Raw genomic sequence first — 13,202 nt, 5'->3', positions numbered from 1 at the left:
ATTTAATGATTTATATTCCATGTTTATGCTGGTAACACTTTTGATTAAATTTCCTATCTTCTTTGTCTGGCAAGTTCTAGTTTCTGTTTATCTCCTTTACTGTCTTCTTTTGGAGACCATATACAGAAATCCTCACAGTTTAGAGGTGAGAGTCCACTGCAGCCAAGCCTGGGATGAAGTGGTAAAAATCTGCAAGTGTCCCCTGAGCAAATGGATTCCTCCACTGAAAGGATCACCCAAAACATGGTAATGTGTGACTGACGGGAGGTAGAACTGGGCTACACACAAGGAAACAAGTAACCTGGTCTACTCCTGAGAGTGAGTTAGGCACCTTGGGCCAGGATCTGCATAGATTTAAAACATGAAGAGCTGGAGAGTAAAATCACTGGCGCTTTCCCAGTGGCCACTTAGGAAGGGACAGGTGTGCCTGGGGACATCAGTCTTCTCAGTGCCCATTGAGAGGTGGAGTCCAGAGAGGAGCAGCGCCGGATCCCAGCTCCACCAGAACGACACCCTCCTCTTTGCACTGTCCAGGTCCCTCTGCTCAGACTGCAGGTTCAGCAGCAGCCTGCTGTCTCCCCACGCTCTGTCCTTGCGATGCGTTACCTCTGCTTTACGGAGAGAATCGAAGCAGCCAGACCTCAGCTCCTCAGCTTCCCACCCTGCCACAGAGACATCTCTCTTCAGCTGTTATTAGCCCCTTCTCTTCTGCCTCAGGGAAAACATTCTCCTCTTTTCTTCCAAAGCAAATCACCCCATCTGTACTCTTGTCCCTATAACTGAACTGATTGAATTCTTTCTCAGTCTTGTTCCTTCCCCAACCCAAAGCATGCCCAGTCTCTACCCTAAGTTAGGTTGTATTGGCCACTTTCCACTGAAGCTACCGCCATATTTCTTTCTGGAACAAAGGAATGTTTATTTCCCAACTCTTCTTTCTCTTATTTTCCTCATCCCTTACATCTGATGAGTCACCAAGTCCTATATATTTTATCTTGAAAGTTTCTCTGGATTTCCTTTTCTCCTCTGGATTCCTTTTCTTACTCTGTGTCACTGGGCAAGGTATTTAACTCTATAAACTTCAGTTTCTTCTTCTTAACCAGGGCTAAGTTTCCTAGGACAAATACGATAACATGATAAACTGCCTAGTATGCTATTAGCACATAGTAGGGGTTCAGAAAATAACACCAGTTCCTGTCCTTGTCTTTTGGCAAACTCCAAAACATTCTCTGTAATGTTTCCTAAATGACCTTCTAGAACAAATGGCCTGAACTGGTTGCTTCATTGTAGGGCAGAAATGTGGCCCACAGAACAAACTCAGAATTCAGCTGGTCATGGTGGTTCATGCCTGTAATCCCAGCACTTTGGAGGGAGGCTGAGGCGGTCAGATCACCTGACGTCAGGAGTTTGAGACCACCCTAGCCAATATGGTGAAACCCTGTCTCTACTAAAAATGCAAAAATTAGCTGGGTGTGTTGGCACACACAGTGATCCCAGCTGCTTGGGATGCTAAGGCAGGAGAATCACTTGAACCTGGGAGGTGGAGGTTGCAGCAAGTTCAGATGGGGCCAGTTAACTCCAGCCTGGGCAACAGCAAGACTTTGTCTCAAAAATAAAGCAAACTCAGAATTCCAAAACATCTCATAGGAGAAAAGTCTTGAGTCTAGTCACCCACCTCCAAGCCTTAGGCTGTGGTCACAGTCCCTCTGCCTTCTGCTATGCACACTCATCACACACATACTCTCCCAATCTACTCCGTACGCAAGCAGACCCACTTGCAGGCATGCACACGCATGGATGCACACACACCCATGAACACACACACAGATATACATGCCTTTTAGACCCAGAAAACACTCCAGCAACTTTGCATCTTTGTTCCTTTGCAGTTTCTGCCTGGCATGCCCTTCCCACACCTGTCCCTAACCCTTACTGTCTCGCTGGAGGAGCTGTCACTAAGTCCACACCTGAACGTAGCCTGGCTGTAGTCCGCACTGCTTTCCATCACAGCTAATATTTTATTTTGCACATCACTTCTTTTCTCTAGATTCGGAGTTTGTAAGAAAGAACAGAGATGATTTGGGCTAGATTTCACTCATCTCTGTATCCCTCTGCAAAGGCTGGCCTCTTGCTTGGTACACTAAATATTTGAGAAATTTAACTGAGAGGGTTGACTGCTGACTCCATACAGATCAATAGCTCTCTGAGGTTTTGTTCTCACCCAGAGGGAGAAAGATGAGGGAGAGGAGGCTGCAGGGCTGCTAGCTGAGGGCTCCATGACCTTTGTGGAAGGGAAGTAGGCAGCAGGAAGAGATGCATTTTCACTGGGGCAGGTCAACCCTGCTTATGTAAGATGGCAATGTCATAACTGTGGTTTCAACATTGCAAATATACTCATTGTGGCTGGGTGTGGTTTCTCATGCCTGTCATCCTAGCTCTTCGGAGGCTGAGAAGGGAGAATTGCTTGAGATGGCTAGTTCTAGACTAGTCTGGGAAACAGCCAGACCCCATCTCTATGAAAGTAAAAAATTAAAAAGCTGGACACAGTGGCATGGGCTTTTAGTCCTACCTACTGGGGAGGCTGAGGCAGGATGATTACTTGAGCCTAAAAGTTTGAGGCTACAGTAAGCCATGACCATACCACTGCACTGTAGTCTGAGTGATAGAGTGAGACCTACACTCTACAAAAAATTAAAAAATAAAAATAATTTGCTGGGCACGGTTGCTCGTGCCTGTAGTTCTAGCTACTCAGGAGGCTGAGGTGGGAGGCTTGCTGGAGCCCAGGAGTTGGAGGCTTCAGTGAGCTATGATCCTGCCACGATACTCCAGTCTTAGCTGGACCTGAGCTGAGTAAGACACTCTCGGAAGTACTAAAGGACAGGTAAGGAAAAAGGAAAGGGAAGAAAAGGGAGAGGAGGGAAAGGGAGGGAAGATCACTAGTCAGAGAAATACAGTTATTTACCTGTTGGGTGACAGGTCAAATAACAGCTTGGATCTAGTGCATTAGACTGCAGACTGAAAAATCTCTCAGCCGGGTGCAGTGGCTCAAGCCTGTAATCCCAGCACTTTGGGAGGCTGAGGCGGGTGGATCACCTGAAGTCAGGAGTTTGAGACCAGTGTGGCCAACATGGCAAATCCCCGTCTCTACTAAAACAACAAAAATTAGCTCAGTATGGTGGGAAGCACCTGTAACCCAGGCTACTCGGGAGACTGAGGCAGGAGAATCACTTTAACCCAGGAGGCAGAGGTTGCAGTGAGCTGAGATCACACCATTGTACTCCAGCATGGGCAACAAGAGTGAAACTCTGTCTCAAAGAAAAAAAAATCTGTTTTTAAATCCCCTTGCCTGCTCCTTACTCTTCATTTTTTTATTATTTTTATTTTTTTTTAGATGGAGTCTCCCTCTGTCATCCAGGCTGGAGAGCAGTGGCATGATCTTGGCTCACTGCAACCTCCGCCTTCTGGGTTCAAGCGATTCTCATGCCTCAGTCTCCTGAGTAGCTGGAATTACAGGTACTCACCATGACACCTGGCTAATTTTCATATTTTTAATAGAGATGGAGGTTTCACCATGTGGGCCAGGCTAGTCTCGAACTCCTGGCCTCAGGTGATCCGCCAACCTTGGCCTCGTGCTGGGATTACAGGCATGAGCCACCAGGCATTGTAAGTGCTTTAAATTCTCAACAAAAAAACCTATGAGGTGGTATGATTATCTTCCATTTTACAGATGCAAAAACTGAGGCCCAGGAGAGGTTGAGCACCTTATGCCAGGTGTCACTCAACTCACACACCCCAGCGAGCATCCAGGAAGCCTTCCTCCTGGAATAAAAATCAGACATCCCACAGGAACTTCTGAGGTTTTCCCGCTGCTGTCAGATGTATGCAAGGAACACATTATCTTCGTAAATTTAGAGCAGGGCAAGCTGCTTGGCACCTCTTCAATAGGTGACATTTGAGTGAATGCCTGTGCCTCAGCTGTGACCCTCCTGTAGCCTCAGCCTCCTCAAGTATTCGCCTCCAGATCCTGCTTGTCCTTGTTAGCCTTGTTAGCACAGCCTCATGAGACTGAGGTCCCTACCCCACAAACCTTAGCCTGCCAGTGAGGAATCTGGGAATTCACAAATGCAGCTCATCACACTGTGGCTGGCTCTGGACCAACATAAGCAGCATTTCTCCTTGACCGGGAGCATGGGATAGAAGGTGGAGGTTGGGGCTGGAGGGGAGGAGCGTGGAGAGAGTAGCTAGGGAGGTCGGAAGGACTAGCCACTCAGCAATTTCTGAGACCTGCTTTGAGTACACTGTACTAATGAGCAGGTGGGATTCCAAGACAGAGCAGCCTTCTGGGCATCTGAATGATTATAATGGGATTGAGGAGGTAAACCTCATACAGATAAAAGGGACATCATTGTGACACATGCCAATATGAGATGTATTATATCTGACTTTCTGAAAAGACTTTCTGGAAGCTGCCAGACCTGATTCACAGCAAGACACCTTCCCTCAGCTCTGCAGTTCACCAGGCCTGTCCTTGGGTGGAGCCATGAGCAGGAGAAGAGGATGGAAGCTGCCTGCAGAATCCCCAACTATTTCCCAGTGTTTTTGGGGGTTAACCCAAGAACTGGCCACTAGTCACCAAAACAGTCCATGGACTCTGACCTGAGCTTCCAGCCCGGCTCCCTTTTTCCTACAGTGAAGACAGAGGAGACAAATATTATAACTGAGATAAACTGCCTAGCGTGATATTAGCACATAGTAGGGTGTAGTAGGCATTCAAAAAATAACACCAGTTCCTGTCGTTGTCTTTTGGTAAACTCCAGTCTCTGTAATGTCTCCTAAATGATCTCCTTAGACAAAGGACATGATCTGGTTCTTCATTGCAGTATACAGGACTCCCTGTGGCTCACATAATGAAGTTGGAATTCTAAATCATCTCGTATGAACAGACTCTTGAGTCTAATCCTCCACCTTTAAGCTTTGGGCCACAGTCACAGAGTGGGCTGTAATTCAGATGCAGCCACAGAGCTACAGGAGTTGAGTCTGTAGGAGCAGCACTGCAGAACCTCTGTCTCCCTTGTTGGAGTAACTGAGCCAGGCTTTTCGCCTACAAGGTTGAAGCAAGGTTGTGAGCCCTGGCGTGGGAGAAAGCAATTATCCAGGGGAAAATATCTACCCTGCATGGAAGTGCCGGGTGCTGTGATGTTTCTCCCTTGGTCCGGCCACCACTCCAGTACACCAAACAGCTGCTGTGGGAAGGAAGCAGTAGGGTGATAACTTGGGGTACCATTCGCTGTCTGTTTCTGGGCAGTACAGCTACCTGGTCTGCCCTGGAAAACCCCAGAAGCATTCTGCATCACAATCTCCACCTTCTATTTGAGAATCCAATCGAGTTGGAGAAATTACATATATAGGGGGAGAGGGAGCTAGATACCAAGAATATGAGGGATACCTATGGAGCTGGTGCAGGAAGAGAGGGGAAGAAGTTATCCAGCCAGGTTGCAGCTGGGCTGGCCTGACCTGTAACTTCCAGTTCCAGGGAAAATCATAGGTGGAATGGATGAAAAGAAACTGGAATATGACCAACAGCTTCTGTGAAGAACATAAATAGCTTGTGTGAATAGAAAAAGTGCAGTAGGGGGCACCCAGATTTGAACTGGGGACCTCTTGATCTGCAGTCAAATGCTCTACCCCTGAGCTATACCCCCTCCTTGTTGTAGGTGTCTAATAAGCACCTTTCATGTTGGTAGTCACACCCGGAAGTCCTGCAGCACATTGGAAGTTCCTACTTGTTTCTAGAGAGTAAGACCAGCAACTGTTTCTAACACAGACTCATCCCAGAAAAGTCCATCCCCAATTCCCAAACCCTAGCTTCCGCTCACATGCCTGTATGTCTTCCCCCTTTCCCTCAGTCTGTGGTGACAGCAGCCGCTGGGAGGAGCGTTTCCATTTACTGCTGGAACAGCATTTAGGTCTACATGTCTGATTTCTTCTTGTTTATACTGCAAAATAGCAGTTTGGTGACAAAAATTGAGACACATGCAATACCGACATCTGAAGTTATCTTAGTCTGGGATGTTTGCATGAAATCCGATTTATGAAACCGTTGGGGAAGTTCCCAGGCCCTGACTGGTATCAGAGAGTAGTCCTGGGAAGCATCATGGAGACAACATAGCATGAGGACCACACAGCATCTTCAGGTGTTGGCCAGAAAACTCTGCTCCTAGTGTGGAAAGCTCTACCCTGAACCGCACCTCCATCCCCAGTGCACGACTGTTTTTAACCTTACATATATATATATTTTTTAATCTAAGTATCTTGTGCAACTATTTTTGACAGTCAAACACTGCTTTTAAAGCTTATAATAAAAGAAACCTCAATCCTTTGTATTTCCCTCTTGCCACCCAGAGGCAGCCACTCTCCACCCTTTTGGCTGTTTCTTCTAGTCTGTTTGCCTCTATGATTTTAAGTAATATAAATGTGTCATAATATACTATGTATCATTTATCAGATTTAGACATCATTATCTGACTTATTTTTGTAGATGAGGATTATAACTCATGTGGCTTCTTCTCTTCTGTTTTCTAATTTGTTTACTGTGTATCTCAACTTTTTAGATAACATGCTATATATTTACCCTTTGTTCAATTTTATCTTCCATGTTTTAATTATTATGGGGTCAACAGTTTTTATGGCCAATCTACATAACCCTAAGCTGAACTAAGAGTTCTGATAGGACTTTTTGTTTTTCCTCAAGTTAATGATAGCCTCACATTTTCAACTGCCCAGTTTTCTTGGAACATCTATGATTTTCCACAACCTTTCATTGCTCCATGAAATGCCTGTCAAAACAACTTACCACATTGTAAAAGCTGTTAGATAATTAACGTCTCCACTTCTTGTTTTCCAGTAACTCTGCAGCTTCCTGCTGTGTTTGTTCTGGTTGCCCTGGAGAGCCTGCTGCACAGCCCATGCCCTAGGACTGCCTCCACCCTCACCGGGACATTCTCTCCATCTCTGTCTCCTGCGTGCGAGTCTCTTCTTCCCGGTTCCAAGTCTCGAATGTTTCTTAATTTACTTCCTCATTTTGGCAGAGGATATCCTCCAGTTGTTTTCTGGGAATGGTGAGTAGACGTGAATTTTTAAGACTTTGCATTCCTCAAAATGTCCATAATTCTACTTACACACTTGATTAGCAGTCTGGGTAGACATAGATTTCTAGTTTCAACTTATAATCCTTCATATTGTGAAGGATTTTTCCTGTTGTCTTCTAGTGTCTAGTATTGCTATTGAAAAGTCAGGTGCCATTGTGATCGTCTATCTTTTGTCATCACCTGTTTCTTTCCGTTTTTAAGCTTTGATGATCTTCCCTTTTGTCCTGATATTCTGTAATCACACTATGATGTATTTGATGAGGATAATTTTTTATGCATTGTGCTGGGTATTTGGAGAATCTCTTCTAATGGATAGCCAAAGTCCTTTCATTATGAGTAATCTTTCTTTTTTCTTTTTTTTTTTTTTCTGACACGGAGTTTCAACCTTGTTACCCAGGCTGGAGTGCAGTGGCACGATCTCGGCTCACCATAACCTCTGCCTCCTGGGTTCAAGCAATTCTCCTGCCTCAGCCTCCCGAGTAGCTGGGACTACTGGCGCGTGCCACGACACCCAGCTAATTTTTTGTATTTTTAGTAGAGACGGGGTTTCAACATGTTGACCAGGATGGTCTCGATCTCTTGACCTCGTGATCCACCCGTCTCAGCCTCCCAAAGTGCTGGGATTACAGGCATGAGCCACCGTGCCCAGCCCATGAGTAATCTTGTATAATGTCTCTTCCATCATTTTCTCTAAGATGACCTACCCTAGCATCTAATGAACCCCCTTCACACCTGCCCATGGCTCATTCAGGGGACTCAGGAACAAGGGGCCACAACTTTAGGGATGAGGACTATGAGTGGGCTCCACCAAGGAGTCTCTGCCTCACCAAAGGGAGCCTGGCCACTACCAGGGAAGTGTGGCTGACTCTCCAGTTGCATACCCCAATAGAAAAGATGGTGCTTTATAGGCTAGGGCAGGTAGCCAGCAACATGGTAATAGATTGATGACTGGAATAAATCCCTATTTTGAATGTAGAGTACAGCTAGTGCTCGACTTACGACCACGATTGGTTCCGACAGACCGGTCGTAACACGATTTGGTCATAAGTTGAGTTGGCTATATGTACAGTACTGTGAAATGATGTTATAAAAATCTTTAAGTCATATTTTATCATAATTCTTTCATTATTGTTATATATCATAATTTTCTTTGTTCATTTTATGCCATTTGTATCATCTCTACACCACTTTGTTTCTTACTTTTACATTCGTCAGGTTTAAGTAAAACACTGCGTTACCAGTAATAAAGGTTGACCTGAATGCTTATTATGAAAGCATTCTTGTCAAATCTCATTTTTAAAAAGCCACCTTAACTTGTGGTAAAGGCGCAGCCTTGTGTAAAACTGTGGAATATTCACAGATCACTGAACCACGGTGCTCTATGGTTTGAAGTGAAAAACCACGGCACATGATGAGTTTTGAAAAGCAGAAGAGTATGAATTATGTTAAGTCTTAGGGTTAAAAAGGACTAGTTGCCAGGTATTTATTTATTATCATTGTAAATAGAAAAGTAAATCATCACAATTTTATGTGATTTTCCATGGGATACAAATGTGTAGCATTCATCATAAAAGATGTCATCTGGATATCTTGTTCAAATATAATTTAAACTTAGTATGTTCTAATATTGTTAAAGATATAGGGATATAAACCACTCACATTTTAGTAAGAAAGGCAATAAAATGACTAATAATGATATGATATAGCATATATGTTTATTGTGCCGCACTGTTGTACGCCCAGCTGGGCCACGTTTGCAATGCCAGATGCAGAGCAGTTGTGGCTAGCAATTGTGGTCGTAAAGTCAAATGGTCGTAGGTTACATAGGTTGTAAGTCGATCAATACCTGTATATATTTAAAGTGAAATACATGTAATTATGTAAGTAAAAATCACAGGAATGAGAACGAATATCTCCCCCTTTGCCCTTCTCTTCCATTGCATAACACAGCATGCTCTGTACTCTAATATGGAGATCGCAGATGTTTAGGTTACTGTCCTTTCTCTGAATCCCTGGTATCCTTAGAGGCAGTTGCCTATTAGGAAGGACTGGCATGCATCCCCACAATATGAGTGAACCTTTGCCAAGGGAAATAGGCACCATTCCCTGCTATGGGGCAGAGGAAGAGGTCTCTGATCATACACCAGGCCCCTTTGATCCAGGGCGATGGGTCCCCAAACCATAGGCTTCATGCCCCATCCTGGCTTTCTCAGCTGTACTGCTCAAAGGGTTTCAGGGCTGTAGCCCTTGTCTTGCTGTGCTTTCCCTGGGTCCTGCCAAGTCTCTAGGAGACTGCCTCATTTAGGGACAGGTTCAGAGAAAGGGGGAGGAGAGGGTGAAATATGAGAGGAACCCAGGCAGGAAGGGTGGTGCAAATGGGATAGAGCAGGTGGAGATGAGGGAGGATGGAAGGAAGGACAGATGGGCCAGTTTTTCACCTTTAACCCTTATTCTCAAACCTGGTGTCTCAGTGGCACTCAGTACTGGTGAGAGGAGGGGAGGCTGCAGTTCAGGTAGTGGTTACAGAGTAGAGAGTGTCTACTGACAAGTGAAGGGCTTCTGGAGAATGGAAGGGGGAGCTCGTGGCCTGAAGAGTGGTTTCGGGTCAGTCTGTGGGGGTTTGCTAGGTTCCATAGGGGAAGCAGGAATGAATAGAATGTACAGTGCACTCCAGAATCCTTGGGTGTAACAACACAGGTGAAATATACTAAGGCGGCCCCTTGGGCAGCTAAGCAGCTGTAGCTTAGAGGTAGAGCATTTGACTGTAGATCTAGAGTTTCCAGTTCAAATCTGGGTATTCCCAGCAGTTTTTGTTTTTCTTTATTGCCAAGTACAGAATGGCTTCCTTGGTTTAACTCACTGCTTTTCACCTTTTCCGGTGCCTCTCTGGCCTGTGAAGAGGTAGTAGACTAACTCCCTGGCCCCAGTTCTTTCTTACTTCTCTGTGTCAGCACCTTTTGCCTTATGACTTTTCCATCTCTTTCCCAGAGGTGAGAGTGCTCTCACCCAGCTCTGCTCTGTGCTTGGCCATGTGTATCAGTCGGGCCCAATCAGGAGAAAGAAGTCACCGAGCAACTTACCAGAGAAAGTTTGACAGAAAGAATTATATGCTACAAAAGTGCAAAGACAACTTTAAAGCACCCCTTGGGGTGAGGGACCTAAGAGTGGATGAATTTGGAAAGTGACCCCTGTTCAGACCTCTCTGGGGAAGGAAAGTACAGTTAGAGCTCACTTACTGGCTTGCCCCAGCCACATCGGTCACAGATGCCATGCTGTCCCCCTCCCCCCCGCCCCGGCCGCGTCCAGATCCCATGTGATTTATTCAAAAGCACACCAAACGAGGAGATGGGAGAATAGCTTCTCCATCCACCGCCTTGAAGACAAGCCTTAGGGATGTTTATGGGTTAAGGAAGTGGGGTGGGCTAAGGCATGGGGAAAGGTGATTGACAATGGACAGAAATGAAATGACAGGTTCATTCTACACAAGTTTAGTGGGGTTCGTGGCATTCCTCTTCTTTCTGTTTCTTTCTCTTTCTTTCCCTCCCTTTACTCCCCACTCCCTCCTTTCCTTCCCCTTCCCCTCCCCTCCCCTTTCTTCCCCTCCCCTCCCTTTTCCTAGCCTCCCCTCTCCTCCCCTCTCCTCCCCTCTCCCACCTTCTCTGAGACAGGGTGTTGCTTTGTCACGCAGGCTGAAGTGCAGTGGCATAATCATAGCTCAGTCCAGCCTCAAGTCATCCTCCCACTTTCGTCTCCTGAATAGCTGGGACTCCGTATGCGTGCCACCACACCTGGGCCCATGGCATTTAACAAGACATATGTGCAGAAAGTGGTGGCATTAGCATGATTTGAGGGTGGAGTTTTTGGCCCTCTGATGTCAAACAGCCACCTCTCAGGTACTTGCATAGACCCAGTTGAAGAGTCAGTGGTCTCAACCAGTTTGAGCTGGACAGGAGCTTACCCAAGTGCCTGAAAATCAACTGAAGTGACCATCACCATGTGACCTAGGAATGTTATCTATAAAGCCTCCAGTGAAAGTTAAGTTTTAGCATTGAGCCTTGAGGCCTTCAGCTACCATGACCTTCAGCTTCGTGGAAAAGGAAAATAATGACAACAACAAAAAGCAAGCGACCAGAAGCAAGCAGGGCCGCCCACCAGATCAAATTAACCCGTCACTTTCAAGGCAAGCAGGAAGCTACTTGCTTTGGGGGATATGGGGGTACAAGGCACAAATGAACCACTTGCAAGGGTGAGGCTTGGAGCCCTCAGCGTTCGCACCTGGAGGTGTGACCAAGCCTCGCCATGGGGCTTCATCCTCTGCGTGTGTGCCATGGCAGAGCACCACCCGATATGGCACCGCCGACCAACGGCAAAGCAGGAACCAGGAAAAGCAGAAATAAATGGGAAGAGGCCTCCTTTCCCCTGAACTATCCCTCTCACGCCCTCTACTGACAACTGTGAACACTGCACTCCCTCAAATGAACAGCACTTCAGGAATCGCATCCGTGTATTGCCAGACAACTGCAGAAAGGATAATTAGAGCTGGATAGATAAACGGACATCTGGCACACCCTGCGACTTGTTTTGCTCAAGGGGGATGTTAGTAGATGTGATGCCAGCAGGAGCTTGGGATCTGCTTGCAAGACTGGACTTGCCTCCTGGCACTTTGAACATTGCCAAGAACTAGGCTTTTGTGAGCTACTGCCCTTCTGACCTGGGCCCCAGAGTAAATACACATGGCCCAACAATGAGCCCAAATTCATTGTAAGGAGGCAAGGCCAGCTAGACCCGCAGCTCCAAGCCGACCCTCTGCCAAATCCAGACCAGATCAGCTGTTTCAGATTGAACCTGGGGACATGCGGGCATGAGAACAAGCACTATTGTATGTCACTGGTTTGGGGTAGCTTTCTGTGAAAGGAGAATAAATCTTGGGGTCCCAAAATCACTAAGCTAGGGAAAAGTCAAGCTGGAAACTGTTTCAGGCAAACCTGCCTCTCATTCTATTTGAAGGCGTCCCTCTGCTCACTGAGATAAATGCATATCTGATTGCCTCCTTTGGAGAGGCTCATCAGAAACTCAAAAGAATGCAAACATTTGTCTCTTACCTACCTATGAAACCTATGAACTGAAAGACCCCTCCTACAAGTAGTCTTGCCTTTCTTCGAGTTGTTCTGCCTTTCCAGATGTGAGTATATTTTGCAAGTAAGAGAGATGTAAATAATTATGACCAAGAGGGCAGTCCATGATAGATGAAACTAGTGGCCCTGGATCTTCACTTATTTTTGCATCTGTGACCTTCGCCATGAGACTTCGTAGATCTTTCCACTAGACGGGGACATGCTTTCCTGCTCTTGAGTTAGGGCTTGGTCCTGTGACTTACTTTGATGAATGAGATATTAGCACATGTGATGCAAGCAGAGGCTTGAAAGCCGCTTGCATAGTTAGGCCTCCCCCTTTGCATTTCTGCTGTCACCATGAGAAGTGTGTCCCCTTGGGAGCTGCTACTCCTGCAGCTGGGATTGTAGAAGGAACACATATGGAGCTGACTTAAGCCCAGCTTACAGACAGAAACCAAGCACAGACCCACAGCTTGAAGCAGAGACATCAGGTCAAGCCCAGCCTACGTCAGCTGATTGGCATTCATGCTGCTAACCTATGAGCATGAGAATACATGCTTATGGTTTCAGGCAGCCAGATTTTGGGGTGATTTGTTATGACACACTGTTGTGGAAATAGCTGACAAATAGAGCCTTGATTCTTAACACCTGCCTCTCACCCCACCCGCATCCCCTACACCCATCAGGTATCGAGTAAGGAAATGGGAGGAGACCTCATTTGAAGGAATTCAGGTTGTGGCTACAGAGTAGCAAAGTATCATTAGACAAATGAGGGGTCTCTGATAATGAAGGGGTGAGCTCATGACCAAAGAGCAGTCTCTAGTCAGTTGTGGTAGGGCTACCAATTTCCATAAGCTGGCTGGGAATTAATACAATTTACTATAGAATCCTTGGGTGTGGCAACACAGGTGAAATATGCCAAGGAGGAACATCTACCATGCAA

At 46.1% G+C, this 13,202-nt stretch overlaps 1 non-coding gene across 1 annotated transcript; it reads right to left on the bottom strand.

Moving 5' to 3' along the window:
• Nucleotides 1–5,627: 5,627 nt before the first annotated feature.
• TRNAC-GCA lies at nt 5,628–5,699 on the bottom strand. The gene has a single exon. It is a non-coding gene; the product is annotated as a tRNA-Cys (tRNA).
• Nucleotides 5,700–13,202: the final 7,503 nt, after the last annotated feature.

This window comes from Sapajus apella, unplaced genomic scaffold (genome assembly GCF_009761245.1).
Source record: "Sapajus apella isolate SASKATOON/1434 unplaced genomic scaffold, GSC_monkey_1.0 scaffold1517, whole genome shotgun sequence".
NCBI lineage: Eukaryota > Metazoa > Chordata > Mammalia > Primates > Cebidae > Sapajus > Sapajus apella.
The sequence above is the reverse complement of the archived record's forward strand: the minus strand, read 5'-3'. Positions and strand labels throughout refer to the sequence as shown.